Below are 9977 nucleotides of genomic sequence, written 5' to 3'. Positions count from 1 at the left end.
GCCTCTAATCAGTTGTGCAGTTCTGCATATACTGGGCCAAAATAAAAAATGGAATATGTATCTCTTTATGTACAGAAGACATTCTGCAGAACACTTGCAAAACATCCTGAGTATTAGCACCTAAAATTAGCAAAAAAAGAGACTCCAAGTAGAGTGGATGTATCAGTCTACAAGTAAAATGCATAATGTAAAGCAGATATTTACAAACATATGCAAGTAATTATCCCGATCAAAATATTTTAATGATTTTTAATAAAATGATTTGCTTTTGCCTTCATAATTTTTTTTTAAATAACCATCTGGTTCTTGGCCTGTGCCCTCAGCTGATGGCACTTTGTTTCTATTTTTATTTTTTCTGCTTATAGTAGCTGGGTTTGTGTGTATATGGAGAGCTATTACTGGTGAATTGCTTTCCTTGGCATGAATAAATCACAAATTGACAGGGATGGTTCTCTTCCTTCTCCACAGACTAGAAAAGGTTTTTGAATTTCAGCAAGGTTTCAGTAAGGTTTCTTAAGAGGACAACATTAACTTCTGGATTTTAAACTAGTCTGTGGAGAACATAGAGATCTGGGGAATGCAAAAGCGAAGTACAGGTTTACATTTTCAGTTCTGTTCCCTGCAGGTGCTCTTTGGCAGGACCCAAGGAGAAGATGCCTTTCTAATGTTTCCTAGAGCAGCCATTCCTCAGGGATGGCATCTTTAGACACATCTATTGTAATACAGCTCTGAACTGTCAGGTGGTAATTGTTATTTACATTGTACATTTCCCTTTCACACAAATTATTGCCTATTTATAATATTTGTAGTTCAGCGTTCTCGAGAAATGGACGTGGAGTTAAAAATTAATGTATGCACCCTAATGAATCATTCAACAGTGCTTCAAAATTTGTTTTCAGTGTTTATTCTTATAAACCTCTGTTTGAGTTGAAACAAGAATACTGTGAAGAAAGAGAAAGTTAGTATATGAAAGACTTTTATCATAAAGCTTTCAGAGTCCCATTGGCTGAAGTAGGACAAAAAAAAGCTATTTCCCTCTTGAGAAAAACTAGAAGTTATTTTGCAAGGTCTGTGCTGACTACAGCTCTACTTCTTTATGAGCCAGTCCTCATCAATCATATTTATTGTTAGCAATCCAAGCTGTGCCTGTAGTAAATTAACCTCTTTTCAATCCTCTTTCACTAATCTTTTACCATGCTATCTCAATGTATAAACTGGGGTATTAAGTAAAATATATTTTAATTCTCAGGCTGAATCCTTGCAAGATGCTGATGTCTTAAATCATACTTCTTCTAACACTGTGCCAGAAAATACATTATTTTAGAAAAGCACTAGAAAACAAGTTTGTTCCAATTTCTCCTTCCATATCACAGGAAGAGACAGCGACCAACTCTCTTTGGAGTGCACTGTCAGACTGCATTGACATCTCAGCACACCAGATGTCCTTTTGGATAGCCAGTGACAATAAAAATGAGCTATTCACCCGCTTTGAAAGACAAAAAGTAAAAAAATTGTGCTCTCAAGTAGTCGGTTTCAATCTATTTTGAAAATATTTCTGTGTATCACAGAGCTTTTGTTATTTTCTCCAAGTTCAGCAGCGGGTATCCCACAAGATTCCTACCACCTCTCAAGTCCGTGAAATATGATAATGATTAGAGATAAATTATTAGAATAACCCTTGAAACCGAGTGAGCTCTCTCATGGGAAGCTTTCCCGTTCAACAAGTGTGTACAGTGCTATCAACAGTTTGAGTGGAGCTTATCTGCCTACAATTAGATATAACTATAAGTGATTCAGTGGAGCGGGTTTAGGGCTAGAAAATATACATAAACCAGTCATACCTTGACATGGCAAAAGTGTGGCTGGGCCTGAGCTACCCTGATGCTTCCTGAAGCTGCCTTTTTACACTGGCTCTGAACATAAAAAAGGTGCAGGAACCTTAAAGTGCAGATTACTTGAGGCTCCCTCACAAACCTGTATTTCACTGTGTGACTCAGATTTTGCTTCTCTCTCTCTCTGCACAGATTAATCTCTAACAAAAAGACTGAAAAGCGTGAGAAACCTTTCCTTTTATGCCAGTCAACGGGACAAAATTTATCTGCTACCCTACCAAAACCAGCTGAGGTTGCCTGAAAATGCTGAAGGAGCTTTGCCTTTCCTCAGCACAGCACTGCTCTTGGGAGCCGCCTGAAGGAACGGCATTCCCTATGGATTGCAAACCTCTTTTCTCATTATCACAGGCAGCAAGGCTTGGCTTACAGAAATGAGCTATGACACGAGGTAACCTTAGCAATGAAGTGCTGCAAGTTTTCCTCATCAGTGAATTTCTCTAAGAGTTCCTCTATGTATTTCGTGGTCAAGGTCATGCCTGTAGGGGGATGAATAAGCAGAAATACTGTGGAACAGCACCCGGAGGTCTAAATTGAAATTTAAATTCATTTTAATTACGCCTGAACATCACGTGTATTTTATTTTTTCAGCAAAAGAAGTATGAGAAGGCGAATAGGAAACAACTCTTACTTTCCTTTCATATGCAAAAACCCCAAGACACGAAATGAAACTTTCTAAAGGGAGATCCAAAACAAATGGAGTCTGATGACCTTTAACAACACAGATCATTACCTGGGGAGGTCCCTCTGCTTTTGGAGCTACTATTGAGCTAACAGGACTCCTGATTTACTGTGCCTGTTCTTCTCTGTGCCATAAGATACCAACTTTTAAAGAAAATTCCATTATTACTTATAAGCCCCTGTGCAGCCCAGACGGTGATATCAAAGGCTCACTTTCTTCTCATTTTTGTTTTCAAAGGATAATTATATGTGGGATTGATCAATTCCAGTCTCTGAGTAACTGGCACTTGACTTCTTTTGTGCCTTTTGAACAAGGATCAATGGAGCATTCAGCTCTGATGAATGTACCTCTTCAGACAGAGGAAGTTCTGCAATTTTGAACTCTATCAAATATTTCAGACAGCTTGATTTTTAATAAGCACATTCTGCTCAGATGTTTTCTTGATTTTAAGGGGGAAAAAATGAAATAGCTGTAAGAAAGAAACTTTAGAGTGCATGGGAGGATCATAGTTTCATTAATTCGATAAGTTCTTTGAAAGAAGGAAAGATATTCCGTGGCTTTTATATTTTAGTTCAAATAACGAGAGACCAAGGTCCATCCTCCCTCTTGAGTCTTCTGCCAGCTTTTGAGTTTTTGAGACCAGTGAAGATAACCCTTTCTCAGAGAGCCAATGACAGCATTTGTGGGTACCTGCATTCAGTCTTCCTGACGTATTGCAGTGGACAGCTGGGGGCAATGTTTCACAATTTGCTTGAACTGCAGAGTTTGCAGCTCACATCAGAGGTTTTCTACCAGCGTTCCTGAAGTGAAAGTATTGGAAAAATGTTCCAAACAGAGAGGCATAAATGCTCACAAAGGACATCTGTCCCAGCAGAACCCAAACGTGCCACGATTGCTGTTCAGGAAGGTGCTGCCTGACCGTCCCAGATCTGCTGTGCAGCAGCACTGCTGCCAACCAGAAATGAACACAGTGACAAATGTGTGACACAGGGCATGGAATTAAACTCTGCAGGCCCAGATTTATTCCCAGGAGAAAATCATGCCTCAAAGAATGCCAGCCTCAAGGACACCGTGTCTGGCTGGGAATGATTGAGCTGAACTCTGTCAAAGGCAGGAAACGTCTTTTGATGCCTCCTGTATCAAAAATGTCATCTGCTGAATATCATGTCACAGGTGAATACTGTTCAAAACAGTGCATTACTTACTTTACTGCATTAGGGTCATGTATTGTTTTTCACTTCCCTGCTTTTCTTCATAAATAAATAATATTACAAGACAAGTTTTTATGCCTCATTATCATGCCTGAGGCAGGTGGTAATCTCACTCACACGAGTCTCTGACAAGTCAGTAGGACACCATTTTTCATCAGTGTAATCCCACTTGTGTCCTGGAATAAATTCATACCCACTTTCTCCCTAAACACACTTAACTGGAAAGTTTCATCATGTCCTTGATAGGTAGGTAGCTTCATATCACCACTTTTTCTAAAACCTGGTAAGTTGAAGAGATGCAGTTTGATCACAATTTTATCACTGCTTATGTCAGTGAACAATATTTCATCTGATAAATCCACTTCAAACAGAGGGAGACCTCTAATCTTATTTCCTAATACAGTGTTTCATACATACAACCACTTAAACCTGTTTTTCCAGTTGATTCTTTATCTATCAAACATATATTCCCAGATGCTCTCGTGTTTTCCAAAACTTGAATCACACTCATTTAAAATCTTCAGTTTTCCATAAACAATTAACAAGGATAGGCAAATTTGCAAGAAGCCTTTACAATAATCCTTTGTTTTTATTCATTCACAGTATGATTTTATTTTTCTCATCAATCTTTTCTTAGCCATTTTTTCACCCACCCAAATTTTGGGAATATCTCAATACCACTTAAGCTAAAAGTAAATGAAAACAAACCACAACTAAGCATGGCAAAAGTCAGACATTCATCTGAGAAACGAACATAGGAAATGTTATTACAGACCACTATAGAACCAGGGTCTTCATTAACACACACACACACATATATATACATATATATATACACACACATATATATTATATATATATACACATATTATATCTATGTATATTATACACACACAAAAATATATATATATACACACACATATGTAACTTGTACCTGGAAAATGCCTCTAAGATTTTGATGTGGTAATCTGTATTGCAGTATTTGTAGCAGAACTTTAAAATGTGAGATATTTTATATATATCGTGTCCAGACAGTACTACAAATAGGAATAAAGAGTGTGGAAAGCTAAATAAGTTTAAATACAATGTCGATGAATATTTATTTAGTAAGCAAAGAACTGGTAGCTGATAGCTGCTACACAGAGGAGTATTCTTAGTCAAAAGTCATGATCAGTGGTTTCTGTTCCTAGGCTCTAACAAAAACAAGGGGACACTGATCAAATAGAGGAGGAAACTGTGTGCCAGTAATATAGGAGATTTTATACCCTTATTTAGAGAAAGCCAATGTAAATTAGACATAACCAAATTCAAAGAGAATCCAGCAAATCCTAGAAATAGAGATTATTTTTCAGTATAAATGCGTGATTTAAAGTTAAATATAAACCTCTGAATCACTTAGTAGTTGTAACTGCAGTCCTAAAGCAATGGAAAAAATTATGCTGAAGTCCAGAGGTAAATGTAATTTTGCTATATTTATTATTTATATATTGATATATATATATTCCTCCACTCTTGGAGAAATTGCACTTTTTAATTGTTGCTATGCTTGCTTCAAATGAACAGTAGGCAAGTTCATTTGTCATATGTCCTCATATGACACCAATTAAAAGAGAATGGCTTTAGTGACCTAACAAGTATTACTCCCCTGAGACAAAACATACATTTTTTTATGCTGATTGGAAAAAAAAAAAGAATTTATTTTAATGTAATAAACACAGTTCTCTGATGCTCCTTTTCTTCTTTATTAGAAGATAAATTGGTGGGAGAGACAATTACTTCTGTACACTCTGCTTTTGCCAGATGTAGGATACTTAACATCATAACACCTGATTGCACACAGTTTAAGGGATATGAAGTTAAATAATCTGAGTGGTATTTTGATAAAGACAGGTCCTTGAAAAACCATAGTAAATTAATTAAGGAAAGCAGTAGAGTCAAGGGATACCTGACCAAAAGCAAAGCTGTAACAAGTGATGTTAAATTTCAGGCTGCCACAAATGCCTTCATCATCTACAGGTTTTCATTAGAAATTTAGGAACAAGAACATAATTTATGAAGAGAAATTAAAAGGTATAGGAGCAGAGATTTGTTTATACTGTGATATCAGGCTCTTTCCAAGAGTCACCCAACATTTCAAGTTCCAAACCCTCGATTAAAACAAAATGGTTGGCATCCCACAGGATTAATGTCTTTCACCAGTACCTTCACATCAAAGCCACTGTTTGAGTAGGTAAAAAAACTTCTACTGGGCATAGTTTATTTCCTACATGAATTCCCTTGTATTTCAAGATATTTTTGGGTGTATGAATTCAAATGTCCTCACTGAATTTTCAGGGGGTTTGTTATCATTTAATTTTGCTCCCCAGAAAAATGTTGAGAGATCAGTGTGAACTTTTGGCTTGTTCTTCAGTTATTGTGATTTTGCTTGATCCTTATGCAAAGTAGTAGATGTTAGATTTGGTGCCAGCAATGCTGATGTAAATCTAAAATTACTTGGATTCAAACCATGGCTACCACACATTTTCTGTGTGATTCTAGTTAAGGTTTTTAACCCTGCATCTTGCTGCCTCACTGACTTTTGATGGATTTTTGATCAGAATCAGATCTTTAGCTAGTCTACTTTAAAGCAGCTTCACTGGAGTAAAAACAGTCTTCAGTGTGTGAGGATATTTCCAGATATGGCTGGTTCTGAGTCAGTAACTCTGCGCTGGGGCAATAAAAAAAAATACATGCCTTGCTTTGAAGAGGTAGTAAGACACCATCCTGCAACATATAAATGAATCTAAAATTATTCTAAAAGTGCATTCACCTTTCTTTTTCCTTTTTTCTTCTTTGCAAAAAAGAAATTTTTTGAGAAGAAGAAACAAATTTGAGAACATGCTGTTGAGAAATTACGTGTTAAAGTCACTTTGTACTATTTTATAGTAAAATTCCAACCTTGTAAAAACCTTTCCTAAATGAAAGTGCTGTTTTTGCTGATAGCTCTGGTGATGTGGAAATTGGAGCTGGTTTATGCTCTCTCTCACCCCTTCAGCATTCTAGTTATAGAACAACTAATTTGTGTGGAAATGAGAGAAATGATATTCTAGCCAACTCATTAGGTGCAATTAAAAGAAAACCATCCCTCAGGGTCAATGAAAATCACTACCAGAAAAATAATTGTTCGTGTTAGAGGGCTGGCTTCCCTTAAGCATAATACTGTTGTATTGGTGTTCATTTTTTATAGGATTCTTATGGTTCTATTAGAAATAAGACACAAGGAAATAACACTTTCTTGAAAGGAATGTTTGAAGCCGGACTTTCGTCTTTTCTTTTTAATGGAAGTTAACTACCACAGATTGTAAAACTACAATTAAAAAGTTGATTTTCCAGTGTCACTTCAGTAGTTTTATAATTCAAGATTTTTTTTTACATTTTCTTTTTAATGTAAATTTCTGTTACAGAGAATAGAACATTAAAGAGCACAGTATAAGAGTTGGAAGAAGTTAATGACTGTGCATACACACTGAAAGATAAAATTTTGCAGTATAGATAGAATTACAAAATATCTGATGTAATGATTGTTGAAGTCATTCACCTGAAATGATTCTTCAAAACAAAATTATGAAATTATGAAATTATGCTGAGATCAATTCTTTTGAGACTTGCTTGTCTTCAAGCACAGGTATATTTTGGAGCATCCCAGTGCCTGTGTCTGGGTATGCAGCTCAATTCACTCCACCCACCCTGGAAGCTCTGACATGTGCCACAAGTGGGTATTTTTCCCTCCTTTTTTCTCAGATATTTAAAAACAGAACACTCAAACATTTTTGTCATTACATTTAATATTGACTTGTTTGTTCTGATATGTTATCAAGTGTTGATATGCTCTCAATTTCTGTTTAATGGGCTGCAGCCATTTCCTCGGGGAGACTATTTAGAATTTAGCAGATTTCAACGTTAGTAAAACATTTCTAGTGTTCATCCTAAATGTTTTGTTTGTTCTTTTTCACCTTATTGCTTCAAAATTTTCTTCTTGGTCCTTTGTAAGTGATGTCCAATGCTCTTTGGGAAAAAAACCTCTTTTTCTTTTTGTCTTTTTTTTTTAAATCATGAAAGATGGTAATATTCTTTACTGATTAAAAATAATAATAAAGAATATGCTTTAATTTAAAATTCTCTCCTCCTTCGTGTTGTAATGCAGCATTTTACAGAAAAATGACAGGAAACTTTGAAGAGCAGAAAATAATTGCTGTGATACATTAAATACTTGAGTATAATTACTATCTGAGAGCTGCAAGAAAACTACTTGATGCGTTACTTCTTCACAATGAAAGGCCTCACACCTTCCAGAACAGTAAGGTGACTTAATTCGGGGTATAATGAAGAAAAACATTTGTAAATGACAGATTTAGTTTTTTTCCTATTGATCAAAGTTGCAATTACTAGAGCAATTAACTTTTTGATCTCCATTAGGGTGCAAGTCAAATCTACAGGAGTTAAAAATGACACAGTGGTATTTTTTTTCCTCAGAATTGATTAGCAGTAGCTGTCAGGAAGTTTAGCAGTGAATCATGCTCTGATACACGTACAGAAATCATTCTGTCCTCCCAAAATGTATGCAAGACAAGTATAGGAAAGAGTATCTGAAGGTATTAAGTTAGCATTTATGGTGTTCGTTTATTAAAACTGAATCAATTCCTTACATTCTTTTTTTTCAGGTAAGTCAGTTGACAGAATTCTACACAACAGGTGTATGGTCACATTTGACCTTAGTTTGCAGTATTCAGTATCACTTTGAAGAAGCTAAGTTCCATGATTAATTTTTTATAAGGCCAAATACGTATTGTACACAAGTGCTACAGAAGTTTACAATAGATTTACCTAATAAGTAGTTTTAAAGGATCAGCGTAATCAAAAAGAGAATGTTTTGCCCTATGTTACCCAGGGCAAAATTATTTGAATTTAGTATCTTACTTTTTTTTTATTTTTAACCACGTCTGGTTCACGTCACAGATACAAACTTGATATTTTTGCCCAATAGAAGATCAGCTGGGAGCAAAACAGACAACTGAGACAAATGAGAGGGAGAATTGGAAGTCATTTAAATGATTTTTTTTCTCTGAAGTCAAATTATTACAGTACTAGAATGTAAGCTGGAAGCTTTATAGCTTTGAGAACTCAGATTACACCACATTAAAAGACTTTGCAGTATGAAATGGAAGAGAATGAGAAAGGGGAATAGATGGGTAAACAGCAGCAGTAAAAGTGAAAGCAATTTAGCTACAACCATTCAATAAATTAGTGACAAAATGGGAGATACAGATCTCTCAACCACTAATGAGCCATTCATTAAACCAAACTGTGTTTCAATTTTTTTTTTTTTAATAAAACTATAACCTGAGATATTTGTGGATTTCAAACATGTGCTTGTTCTCATTTCCAAAGTTATTTTGGTTGAGCTATCTCAGCTTTATCTGTAAGAAGTTTGTGAAATGAATACAATGCTTCACAAATAGGAATACTCTAAGCAACTAAATACACATACCTTGAGCTGCTGATGTCGGTAGACAAAGCAATAGGAGCAGAGAATTATATAATGTATTAGGTCTTTGAATTGAAATGACCTCATAATTGCTTAAATACTGCTTGAAACAGTCACATATATGAAAGAGAGCAGTGAAAATCTAAATATTAGGGTATGGTTTCCATAGACACAAAAAAAACATACACAAAAACTTTGTAGTAACTGGAACGCTAAAGTATAAAATTAATTACTATATACTGGTTAACTACGTTGCCACCTGTGTAACTGTTTCTGAACTGGTAATATTTCTATACTTTAGTGAAGTAACAATGATAAGAAGCAGAATAAGAGCAGTAAGAAGATTATGTATTTCTATGATACTCTGATTATTTTCTTTACATGATAGTTTCTGTATTTGGAGTTAAGCCATAACAAGATATTATCAGAGTTACAATTATTAAAATGTTTTCAAGTGTTCATTTCTCAAAAGATGCTTCCCAGCGCCTGCGGCTCCGCTCTGCCCCCACCCCATCCCCGACTCCCCCCATCCCAGAAGAAACAGACTGGGGGGGCGAGGACGAGGTACCCTAGGGAAAAAATTCCCACATCTCCTTTCAAACCTATGACACAAGGGCACCAATGCTGCTCCCACCCCATTGGCCAGGGCTGCGCCAAAATCAGCAGCTCTG

The sequence above is a fragment of the Pipra filicauda genome, unplaced genomic scaffold (genome assembly GCF_003945595.2).
Source record: "Pipra filicauda isolate LSUMZ 115617 unplaced genomic scaffold, ASM394559v2 scaffold21_size4447388_pilon, whole genome shotgun sequence".
NCBI lineage: Eukaryota > Metazoa > Chordata > Aves > Passeriformes > Pipridae > Pipra > Pipra filicauda.
This window is presented reverse-complemented; position numbering follows the sequence as displayed.